Here is an 11523-nt window from a genome sequence, read left to right as displayed (position 1 = left end):
CAGAAAAAAATGAATTCCGTGAGAAAGTATACTGTTCACGCATTGTTCGGACCGATTTTTCCTTTTTTGCCAAGAGCTCCTCAGATGTCCTAACATGATAAAATTTTGCCCGGACATCAAGCATTTGAAGTGCCTTGCTTAAAAAAATCCATTTTTTTGAATTGTTTTTCTACCTGATTTTACTATTCATAGAAAGCAGATGATCACTAGTAGTAAACAGAGCTATATTACCGGTTCGTAGGGGCCTTTAGTGCCGGTTCTGCAACCGGCACTAAAGTGTGGAGACTAAAGGTCCCCCCTCCCCTTGGTCTCGGTTCAGCACGAACCAACACTAAAGGGCCACCACGTGGCACGAGGCGCGTCGTGGTCTGGGGGACCTTTAGTCCCGGTTGGTAACACCAACCGAGTTTTTTTTATTTTTTTTGAAATAAAACAAAAACAGCCCACCTACTAGACCGGCACAGCCTCCATACGACTAGAAACCTAATCTCTAGTTGGGCCAGGATGCAGGCCCGTATAGCCCACAAGGCAGAAGACTTGCAATAGACCTACAAAGGCATGCTTAGAGAGGAGCTCGACACGGTAGCTGCGGCGGGGCTTATAAACCAGTGCGAGCTCCTCTCAACTAGCAAGGTGGGACTAAACATTGTGCACTGCGGGTGGCAGCGCACCCCTTTAGTACCGGTTGGTGGCACGAACCCGTACTAAAGGGGGGACCTTTAGTACCGGTTGGAGCCACCAACCCGTACTAAAGTTCACCACCTCTTTATTACCGGTTCGTGGCACGAACCGATACTAAAGGTTCGCCTCGAACCGGTACTAATGAGCGCCGCCCGTCTAGCCGTTGGAACCGGCACTAATGGCCACATTAGTGCCGGTTCAATTACAAACCTTAGTGCCGGTTCAATTACAAACCGGGACTAATGAGCTTCACATTAGGTCTTTTTTCTACTAGCGGATCCTGGATTCAAAAATGAATATTCGTTACTATAGGTGCGAATGAATCAGTACATGAAGATAATGCCAAAGGCTTGTCGGTTAAATTTTAGCACCTCACACCCAACACAGCTTTCCTTGTCTACTGATAAGAAAAGTTGTCAATTCCCTTCACTTTCCTAATGAATAATTGACATGTGTGTGTCATTATCTGTCCTCGACACAAGTCGTTATCTCCACTACTATTAAACAATCAAACAGGAACTTTCTTACGTGCACCCCGCAAAACGTCCACAGACGCATCAGCACCACAGGATGAAGCCCACACAACCCAATCTAACAGCCATCATTAATTTATTCAAGATCTGGTGTGCGCTTAGTAGTTTCAATAGACTGACCGTACTCCACCAGATGAAAATATGAGACTCTCCGTCCCGCATCCGCAGCCCCTCAAATCACGCTAATCTAACCATCTAACCAACTCACAAAAAAAGGAAGCCGAACCTAATCGTGTCCCTGGCCCCTCTCCCTGCCTTTCCTCGCCACCGCTCCAGACGAAGCTCAGCAGCCCTGTCGCGCCCTGTCGCCTCCATGCACGGCGGCCTCGATCCCTGCATCGCATCGTCGCCTCGCTGGACGGTTCCCTCGACGTCCTGCAGCGCATTGAGGCCTCCCTGCCGGGCTCCCTCGCCGCCCTACATCGCAACGTCGAGTGGGCGGCCGCTCCTCCTTCACCTACAATCAAATATTCATGGATCAGCCAGGCTACAACAAGATCATTATGCATCATCTGCATGAGTTTTGGAGCAGTAGGCAGCCCCATCAGATCGGCCAGGTATGATTTCAACAGCCAATGAAGACCCGCCTAACAAGATACAACCTCACCTTCGTTTCTAATATCCGTCCGACAGATCGCCAGTGCCTAGGAGCCTGCTCCGGCACCCGCGCCACCCTGAAATTCCCCTGAACCAGCCAGCCACACGCAACTATAATTCTTCCCTGCACTTCTTCAGGTTCGACTTCTTTGACCTGTTGCAACATTAGTCAGGATTAGAATTTTGACAACAGAGTTCTAAAAAATAAATAGTTGCACAGCAGAATGCTATAAGCCCGTTTTACATCTCATTAATGGTTTTCTATGTTGAAAAATGGTGAATGCAGGGCCTAACGTCCAAATTTCAGGGGTTAAGGTACCCCAACTCAGCAGAATACGAGACCCATATTGCACAATTGAAGATGGTTAGTTTGTCGATTTAATTATGTTGCAACTGTGTCGACAATGTTTATTTGACCGTACATTCGGGTTCTCTTTCCTTTGTTCAGGTATGGAGCCTTTTACTGGCTCAAATCAACTAGAAAAATATGTCGGATAATGATAAGAGAGGCTCTGTCGAACCTGGTACTCAAAACACAAAAAATCTGCAAATTACTTTTGTCGATCCTACGTCTACTACAATACCTACATTGTTATGCTCTACTAATATTATGATTTTCTATCCTGGGTAATGACCAGACAAATGATCCATACATGATGACGCATCAAGATGTAGCTTTTGAATCGTACCAACTTGGATGCAATACTCCCATAGCAAATACTGATGAATACATGAATTTTGTTCTTAAAGAATGCATGCATCTCTAAGATAAGGAATTTAGCTCTATACACGATGACGCACCAAGATGGGTATTAAAGAGGGCTACAACTTATTTGGAACATGATATAGTGAGCCTCAGTTCCGTACATATTACTATTAATTTAATCGAGGATGGATGTTTGTATAGATGGGACCTAAACTAAAAAAATGCCTATTTTCAGTGTATCCAGGTGCTCGACTCGCTAGGCCCAGGAATGCACCGCAAAGACCTCACCGCTATGGTTAGTTATTAGTCCGACTGCACCATCGTTTGATAAGACGATTTCTGTTATTCTTCGCTTGTGATGCTAATACTTTGTCATTTATTCACGCAACAGCTGGAAGGCAAGGGCAAGAACACCTTACTGCTTGTGAAGGAATGCTTAGTCCGTGGCTGCTGTATGCACAGATGCATGCCCTCTTGCCGGCAAAACAGCAGCAACAGTCACCTCTGGTAATTGCTCTTACTTAATGTATTTACAGTTGTGTCTCTGAAATCTATTTATGGGTCAAATTCAGGATCAGGCGAGGCATGTAGACCTCGAAACTATGTACGATGTTCTATACCAATGGTGTGTTGAAATCTTATTTATGAATGAACTGGATTGCTAATTTGCTATGCAGTACTAATAATAATACACTGAACTTATAGTGCTTGCATGTTATAATTCCCCTCTAAGGAAATTTGTTTGCAAGGTATAATTTATAGTGTAAGTTTAAATGTATCTTTGGATATCACCCAAATCCAGCAGGCTAGCACTAGCATAGGCAAGATTAACTCTACTCAACCCCGACGTGAGCCACACAATAGAGTAACCCAACTCGACTAAATCGCAAGACATAAGGAACCTTTATCCAACTGAGCTGTTAGCATTACCTGGTCGCCATGGCCTGAAGGATGTTGGAGGGAATATGATTGCCATGGAGGATGTCACCCGCAAACTCTTACACATCAGCATGGCCTTAACATAGGATAGGACCGGGCTCTTATGTCTTCTGACCGCTTCAAATTCTTCATGGCAGGACATGCCATCAGTTCCTAGAAGAAAGTGGTGTTCGAGTAGGAAGAGGGAGGAGATGCAAACATCGCTGCTAATCCGACCAGTTCAGGAAACACATAAAGATGATATGTATCCTTTGAGCAATAGGATCAGCTTCATGTCCATACGGTCACCACACATGCCATGCAGGCGGCAAGATACGGGCATGTCCATCATCGACTTCGATGACGGCGAGATCGACGTGGTGCAGCACAACTCTGTCCGAGTCAGCAGCAGCGAATTGTTTCTACGGAGGTCTAATCCTTTTCGGTACCAGTCAAAATCCAACTTTTTATTGCTATTTCGCAATGCACTCTTGTGTGCATAATTATTTAAAACTGAAAACATCTGGAGTACACCTGATCCATTCTAATTCTAAAGACTAAAGAAGTTGCACTTCCTGCTTCCAGAGTGTAAAATGGTGCACTTGAATGATTGGTTGTTGGGACTAAGCAGTTTGAGCATATCCTTCTTTTCATGTACATATCCTAATAGGTGAGAGCATCAACGAGATATGGTTGATCTATCATGAACCGGTTTAGTATATACTCCCTCCGTGCCAGAATAAGTGTCTCAAGCTTAGTACAACATTATACTAAAGTTAGTACAAAGTTGAGACACTTATTTTGGGACAGAGGGAGTATATTTTTGCAGTACAATGCTTGTGGTAAGACATCTAAGAAATATTTGGAGTTGCCGACTAAGGTAATCTGGAAGTTCGAATTAGTAAACAAATATGCCCAACCATCACTTCAAGGAAATGCTCCATAGACAACTACATAGATTTCTTAGAACAATAAAAATACTGTGCAATGCATCTCAGAATCAAAACATACTCTTCGATTCAGACTTGTTGCTCCCATCCCCTTTCGGCACCTCCTCCTTCAGAAAATCTGAACCATTCAGGGCTGCATCATCAACAAAGGCACCAACTAAGAGGATGAAAGGAAAATCATAGGCTTGGAAGAAAGCTTACTCTTTTTTAACTGGTCGGAGAACAACCGTCTGTGAGTTGGCGAGCAGGGACCTCCAGTCTCAGAGACACAACAAGGGAACGGCGGCGGCCGCGAAGGCAGCGCCACACGGAACACACCATGGCCCCTGAGCAGCTAACCCTAGGCGATGAACATTGCACACGGTGAGGCTACGCACCGATTTGATGGGGACGAGCAGGCGGCAGGGTCGGAGAGACTAACCTGGACCCTTACGAGCGAGGAGAAGCATAGGGAGGGCCCCGAGCAGCAGCACATCATGCGGAGGTCTTCGTGGTCATCCATGGAAAGAAGGAATCGGAGGTCGGGAGTAGCAGCTGCTCCTGCTCCAGACTGAATCGAACAAGCAAATAAAGATGGTCTCGGAGAGCAGAGCATCCGGATCGAGGGGAGAAGAAGAGTTGGAACCGGACCTTGATGGCGTCTCGAGTAGGGGGGAGGGAGGATTCATGGCGCGCGGGAGAAGGTAGAGACGCTCATGGCGGCGACGGAGAGTGCATCAGGAGGAGGGAGGGCTCCGGTGTCGCCGGCGAGCATGCCGAGCTCGAGCGCCTCCTCGAGCACTTCGGGAATAGGATGTGAAGAAGGGGCGGGGCGGGGAAGAGCATGGGCCTGCGTGTCCGCCGACAATGGTGACGAAGGGGAGGGGCGGCCACCAGAGAGTGCCGGCTGTGGATGGGGGATCTAGCGTGAGTCAACAGAGGAGGAGGTAGGAAGAGAAGAATGGGGAAGATAAGAAATGTGAGGGGGCTGAGGAAGGTTGACTGAGTTTTTTTTAATACTACTACTTCTTACTAATAATACTTCTATTAGGCAGTGACCAGAGAGGGATTGTGAGTGGGTGCAGTATTGTCCATACAAAAAAGAATTATCATCGATTATTTATTATAGGGCATGTCCAATTCACCTGCGTGGGTGAGATTTTTTTTATCATCACAGCTTGTTACAGTCATGATCATTTGATGATTTTAAAAGTATTTTAATACAAATATCAATAGAATTGATAAAAAAATGGAGTAGATTTAAGTTTAGTAATCATGCAGGTCATCTTGTGGTATGTGGATGGTATATTTTATTTAGTACTCCCTCCATTCCAAAATTCTTGTCTTAGATTTGTCTAGATATGGATGTATCTAATACTAAAATGTGACTTGATACATCCGTATTTAGACAAATTTAAGACAAGAATTTTGGGACGGAGGGAGTACTTCACAAGAGATATTTTGTCTGACACTTCACAAGTATTTTTTGTTGTGTGTCATTATATTTATTCTATGTTGTATCACTATTTAACTTTGATATTATTTTAAGTCAAAATAGTTGTCATTTTAGTGGACTCGGAATTGAATGATGATGATGATATAAGAAATCGAGACATGGAAGATGACGTTCAAGGCGCCACAAATCACATGGATTGTATGATTCTTGGATAGACCTTCTGAGAACCTCAAAACATCAAATACATCATCAGAAGTTGAGCTCATCTCGCAATTATTTACCCTTTCAACGTCTCTCAATCCAACAAATGATGACTTATTGGATGAACTTTCCTTTTTTATCAGTATGGTTGATAATGTCGCTCTACTAGAGTGAGACATATTTTTTAGTTCATTTTGAATTCCAATAAATTACTACTCTGATGTCATTATAACTGAGAGAATTCTGATTTTACATTAGTGAATGGGTGAAAAGGTATAATCTTTATCCTATTAGTTTAAATTGAGACAAGTAAAAAACATACGAGAAAATGATGAATACATGGATGTTGACTGATTTAATATGTGTGTAGGGATACTAGCGCGCCACGAAGTCCAGCTATTCAGAGACATTCCATCTCACTATATCGATCTAAACTTTTGTATAAGTCACTATAGTTACATATTACATTTTGCCTCATATCACCAATGTTTTCTTATTCTTGTCTTAGTCGATGTGCCAGTGTGCACGAGATAGTCACCATGACAATGTGGACATTGCTAAAATAAAAATTAGATTCAGAATATGCGTTTTTATTACAGATTATGATATGTGCCTTCGATCACAAATATGTCACATTTTTAGAAATACAATTTGAGTGACTTGACAACATTGTATAGCGATCTAAAATTTTGGATCAATATTATTTTAATATTGTATCATGTGAACTTATTTTGTTTCAGACGTGCGTTGCACCTGCATGCTTACTAGTATTACAGTAGCCATAGTCTTCCTAAATGGCAATTTATCCTATTTATATTTATATTAATTAATTCTGTCGTATATAATATTTACCGCTAGCTAGTCCTGATAGCATGGTAGATTATGTCTGCCTCAGGGTTGTGCTATAAACAAAGTACAATAATGAATATGGAGATCAACATCTATATGCTTTTATATATGATATGAAGTACAAAGGACGTGAATTCGACGATTGTTCGTGGTTGTTAACTATGTTGACACAATGAGGACCTGCGGCTTAATGTGGTTGTAACGGTGGCCACCTAGCCCATGGGTGTCTCCCTCGTCATATTTTACATTTGAGCTCTTTTACGGTGATTGGGGAGTTACGAATTGTTATTTCATGTAATTCCCCCACCGATTATTTTCCACCGTTGATTCTAACCTGTTAATTAAAAAAATTGAGTTTAGTCAATAAGGGTATTATGGTCATGTGTTCTTTTACTACTCCGCTAGTCAAACCCCCGCATCTGGCTAACCCATCTCGCGAGACGGGGAGCCGGCGCGAGGACATGGGAGACGGCGGCGCAGGAATGAGGACCATGGCCATGACGTCGGCGCGAGGACCTGCAGGCGAAGACGCCGACGCAAGGTCCAGGAGGCAAAGCCCAGGCTGGTCTTGATCGTAGTGGCCGCTCGCCCACGTACGTCCCCGCCGCCGCCGCCGTGAGGTTCTGGAGGGGACGACGCCGGCGCGAGGTCTTGGAGGTCCCGGCTGCGCTTGGTCGTAATGATGGACGAACAGAGGTATCTCTTCCCCTGCCCTCATCTCTTCCTCCCGTCCTTCCCTCCTCACACCTTGTGCAGGCGGTGGAGGCGTGGAGCAACTGCACATTGCGGCGCCTTGAACTAAAATTCAGTTAGCAGCTAGGGTTCAGATTGCTAGTGGATATGCCAGCAGTGCGTTCGCTAGACTGCGCAACTTCCGCAATCACTAATCGCATGATTAGCGGCTGCCCGCATCCGACACTTGAGTTGTCCTTGATGCTTGCAATGACGCTGGTGCTGCTGACTGTAGCACGCTGGTGCTGCTGCTGCTGCTATGTATTTGACATGTAGGCATCATCAACACAAAACTCTCAAGGGAAGAGGGATATGATATGAAATTTTTTCAGCAGGGAACATCATTTGGTTTGTCACACAAACCCACAAGTAGAAATTGCAGCCTTAAAGTTTTCAGAATCAACTGTTAACTGTGTATGCATAAAGTTCAGACCATATATGTGTAAAGTTCTGTTAACTGTCTAGCCTTTATTCAGTAATGAAATCTTGAATTTTGGATTACTTGTAACAGCATGTTCAGACAACTGAAATCTTGCTGCAGCATACACATACAAGTTCAGGTCATACATGTAAACTATGGCTTCGAACAACTTAACTAGTGCTAATAACAGTTTCATACTTCAGTTGCATGTGTTTGTTTTGAAGTTCAGAACAGACACAGATTCAGAGTTCACAAATGTCTTACAACTTGTAGCATTGCCCAGTGGCAGTTGCTGCTTATAAAATCCAGAGAATGCTGATAATAAATCCCACTAAGCATATCAAAATTCAGATATATGATAAACTACAGAGATTCTGCAATTTCTGAAGAGTTGTTAAATATTACTTGCTATGATACCATTTTCAGAACTATTCATAATTCTCGATTGTTTTTAGAGTTCGTGTATTCTCTACGACTGCAAAAACGACGTGGATTAAGGCAGCCACCGATTCAAACAGTGAGCATCAGGTACTCTATTTCAGCAGTCTATTTTATCAAATGTAGTTTAAACTCGTTGTGTTTGGTCTAGCAGATCCTTTTTCCGAGGAGTCTACCAGATTTAGTATGGACCTTTTGTTCTATCTTTGTATACATGGCAGTAGTCATCAAGGAAATTTTAGACAATTGTACAACCCGACAGAGGAAAGGATTTCATAATACTGATTTTATCATTTCCTTTGCACCCGCTCTTATTCGACCATGCTTTCCTACACATCACACAAAATTAAGTGTACTTAGGATTGATTTAGCGCAGTTGCAATAGTTCTGCACCTGGTATATCATGCAGTAGCCAGCTCCATGTTTCTTTCTATTCAATGCAATTGATGATTTAGTTTAGTTCGTCATTAGGGCACTATAATCAATGTTTAGTAGCAATCACCGTTGTTTACCTCCAACTCGCCGGCCAGCCACCCAGATCTACCTCATGTCTCGTTGGATTGCCGGACAGCCTCTGTCGTCTACCTCGCCCCTCTCTGGACAACATGGTCATCAAACTCTTTCTCACCGGGCAGCCACCGCCATCTACCTCTGCCTCATAGTTAATTGTGTGCTAGCAATTCCTCCGGAGAACTTGTTAGGTTATTCTAACTCTACCATGTATCCATGATCTTGTTTTCTGAATATGTAATCTTTTTAGTGATTTTCATTTCATTTTATTTTTCATGGCGCTTCCATGATTTATTTCATTTTCTGGTATATATTTTCAAAGATTTTTATGCTTTTCCCTATGGCCATGGTGTGAGAGCATACTACTAGCGGGTTGGGCGTTGCACTGAAGAAGTTTATGCCAAAAAGAACTAAAAGTAGACGCAAATTAAAAAGCGGGAGCATTTTCGGTCAAAAATTGTTGAAAAAAGAAAGTTTCCATAAAAGTTCTCAAAAATTCACACTACCCTCTATTCAATCTGGGAAAGTTTTTTAGAAGTTTTGGCGAATAAAAAAAGACAAAAGCAAAATTCAAATTCAGGACCATTTTGGCTCAAAATTTGCCCAGAAAACAAGATTTCAGAAAACTAAAAACAATCTAAAAAATCCACACTATTCTTAGCTCATTCAATCTGGGAAAGTTTCAAGAAGTTTTACCAAACAGAAAAAAACTAGAAACAAAATTAAAATTCAGGAGCATTTTGGCTCAAAATTTAGGAAGAAAAAAGTTATGACTCCTCGCTTAGTGCCTAGGCGGTGCTTAAGCGCCCTAGGCGCGACCTAGGTGGTAATACAGTTTTTATCATGGTGTATTTGTTAGTATTATATGTGTGTTGATATTAATTTAGGGCATATAAATAAGTTAACTTCTAGCTACTGCCATTTGAATATGGCCCGTTTGGCATATCAGCCCAATATCGTATGACTCCTCGCTTGGGTAGACAATTCCTTGCTTGCCCTTCCTAGACTTTTATTTATGCCCTATGCGAGGCATTTGGCCATCGCCTAGCGCCTAGGCGTGCCTAAGCATCTCCTAGGCACTGCCTTTTCCAGCAGAGGGCCCATATGATAATTATGGGATTGGACGACACATAGTGCTAGTTGTGGGATCAGACGAACCTAGTGCTAGTTATGGGACCGGACAACCCATCATGATGCTTATAGATCAAGATCACCAACAGTGCTAAGTTCTGGGTTCGGGTGACCCATAGTGCTAGTTGGGGGTCAAACGACTCATAGTGTTAGTTGTGAGTCCAGATGACCCATAGTGCTAGTCGTGGATTTGGACGACCCATGGTATTATTAGCGTGATCGGACACTATCGATCTTATTCGTTCGGGCACACTACTTTTGATATTAATTGTCCAAAACCACAGGTATTGGTCTTAGATGTCGGGCCCACAAGTATTGTTCTTAGTCATTCGGGTTTACTACTGTCGGTCCTACTCGTTCGGGCTTACTACTTCAATCTTTGTCGTTCGAGATGAGAAGTATCGATCTTAGTCATTCAGGTTCACAAGTATCAATCTTAATCGTTCGGGCTCACAAGTACCAATCTTAGTCGTTTTCATCCACAAGCATCGATCTTAGTTGTCCAGACCCACAAGTATCTATCTTACTCGTTCGGGTTGTGCCTATCGATGTTAGTCGTCCCAACCCACAATTATTGGTCGTACCTGTTTGGGCTCACTAGTGTCGCTCTTAGTTGGTTTTTTGCCATGAACTAGGAGCTTTATTAACTTATCAAAAGTCGGTTACAATCTGCCCGTAGGCTACTGATAAGAAAATCGGGACTATTGTCAAACCAACTCTCAGTTCCCTCGAGTGCACATGCACGCTTAGCGCACTGATGAGCCGGGAAGTTCGGGTTGCGCCCGGCATGGGTAACCGAAAAGGAATCAAAGTTTGTGACTATCTTCTCTAACTATTGTATGATAGGCGCGGCAACTAAACGGGTATTGTTGCGCGAGGACCAAACGGGTATTGTTACACCGACCCATCACCGGCCACCGGTGGTCCATCACCTGCTTCGCCTGACTGAGAAATCCTTGCGGTGTTTCGAAGAAGTCGTGGCTGGAAATTCCGAAACTGCTGCACCGATGGTGGTGTGATGCCGGCGATGGGTCCGCTGGCGATTCAGTATGCGAGGATGTCGCTGCCAACTCGAGGTGTGTTCACAGGATGATTCATATCATGCTTGAAAATGCGCAATCCTGCCGGCTAAATCTGGATAACCATGAGCTGGTTATTCCAAATGAATGCGAATTTTGACCCTACTGGCCTCGCGATTGGTTCCAAATTTATTTGTGAGGTTGTATGCCAAGGGTATTAGATCATACAATTTGCTATTTCTATGATTTGTATCCTACCTCTCCACTGTATCATGTAGGTAACTTGTGTTATTTTACTCCTTGGTTTTACAGCAAAAAATAGAATATGTATCAATCTTGTAAAGGATGTTTGGGATGCTTTTCAGGGAAATAATTTGGTGAAATATTGATTGCGAGGGTTTG

The 11523-nt window shown here is 43.3% G+C and overlaps 3 long non-coding RNA genes across 9 annotated transcripts; 2 read left to right on the top strand and 1 right to left on the bottom strand.

The window, feature by feature from the left end:
• Positions 1–1252: 1252 nt before the first annotated feature.
• LOC119274798 lies at positions 1253–5367 on the bottom strand. 7 transcript variants are annotated; one of them, XR_005135345.1, is made up of 7 exons: positions 5016–5367; positions 4807–4935; positions 4587–4725; positions 4447–4518; positions 3448–3582; positions 1822–1965; positions 1253–1671 (listed from the first exon to the last, which is right to left on the bottom strand). It is a non-coding gene; the product is annotated as an uncharacterized LOC119274798 (long non-coding RNA). The 7 variants fall into 7 exon arrangements; XR_005135343.1 differs by having other exon boundaries at positions 3448–3609; positions 5016–5366; XR_005135342.1 differs by having other exon boundaries at positions 4447–4503; positions 5016–5366.
• On the top strand, positions 1972–2560 carry LOC119274800. Its single transcript, XR_005135346.1, has 3 exons — positions 1972–2175; positions 2260–2335; positions 2450–2560. It is a non-coding gene; the product is annotated as an uncharacterized LOC119274800 (long non-coding RNA).
• Positions 5368–7286: 1919 nt separating the features above from the next.
• Positions 7287–11523, top strand: LOC119280827. The gene is made up of 3 exons (XR_005138187.1): positions 7287–7566; positions 8479–11178; positions 11487–11523. It is a non-coding gene; the product is annotated as an uncharacterized LOC119280827 (long non-coding RNA).

This window comes from Triticum dicoccoides, chromosome 3B, assembly GCF_002162155.2.
Source record: "Triticum dicoccoides isolate Atlit2015 ecotype Zavitan chromosome 3B, WEW_v2.0, whole genome shotgun sequence".
Classification (NCBI taxonomy): Eukaryota; Viridiplantae; Streptophyta; class Magnoliopsida; order Poales; family Poaceae; genus Triticum; species Triticum dicoccoides.
The sequence above is the reverse complement of the archived record's forward strand: the minus strand, read 5'-3'. Positions and strand labels throughout refer to the sequence as shown.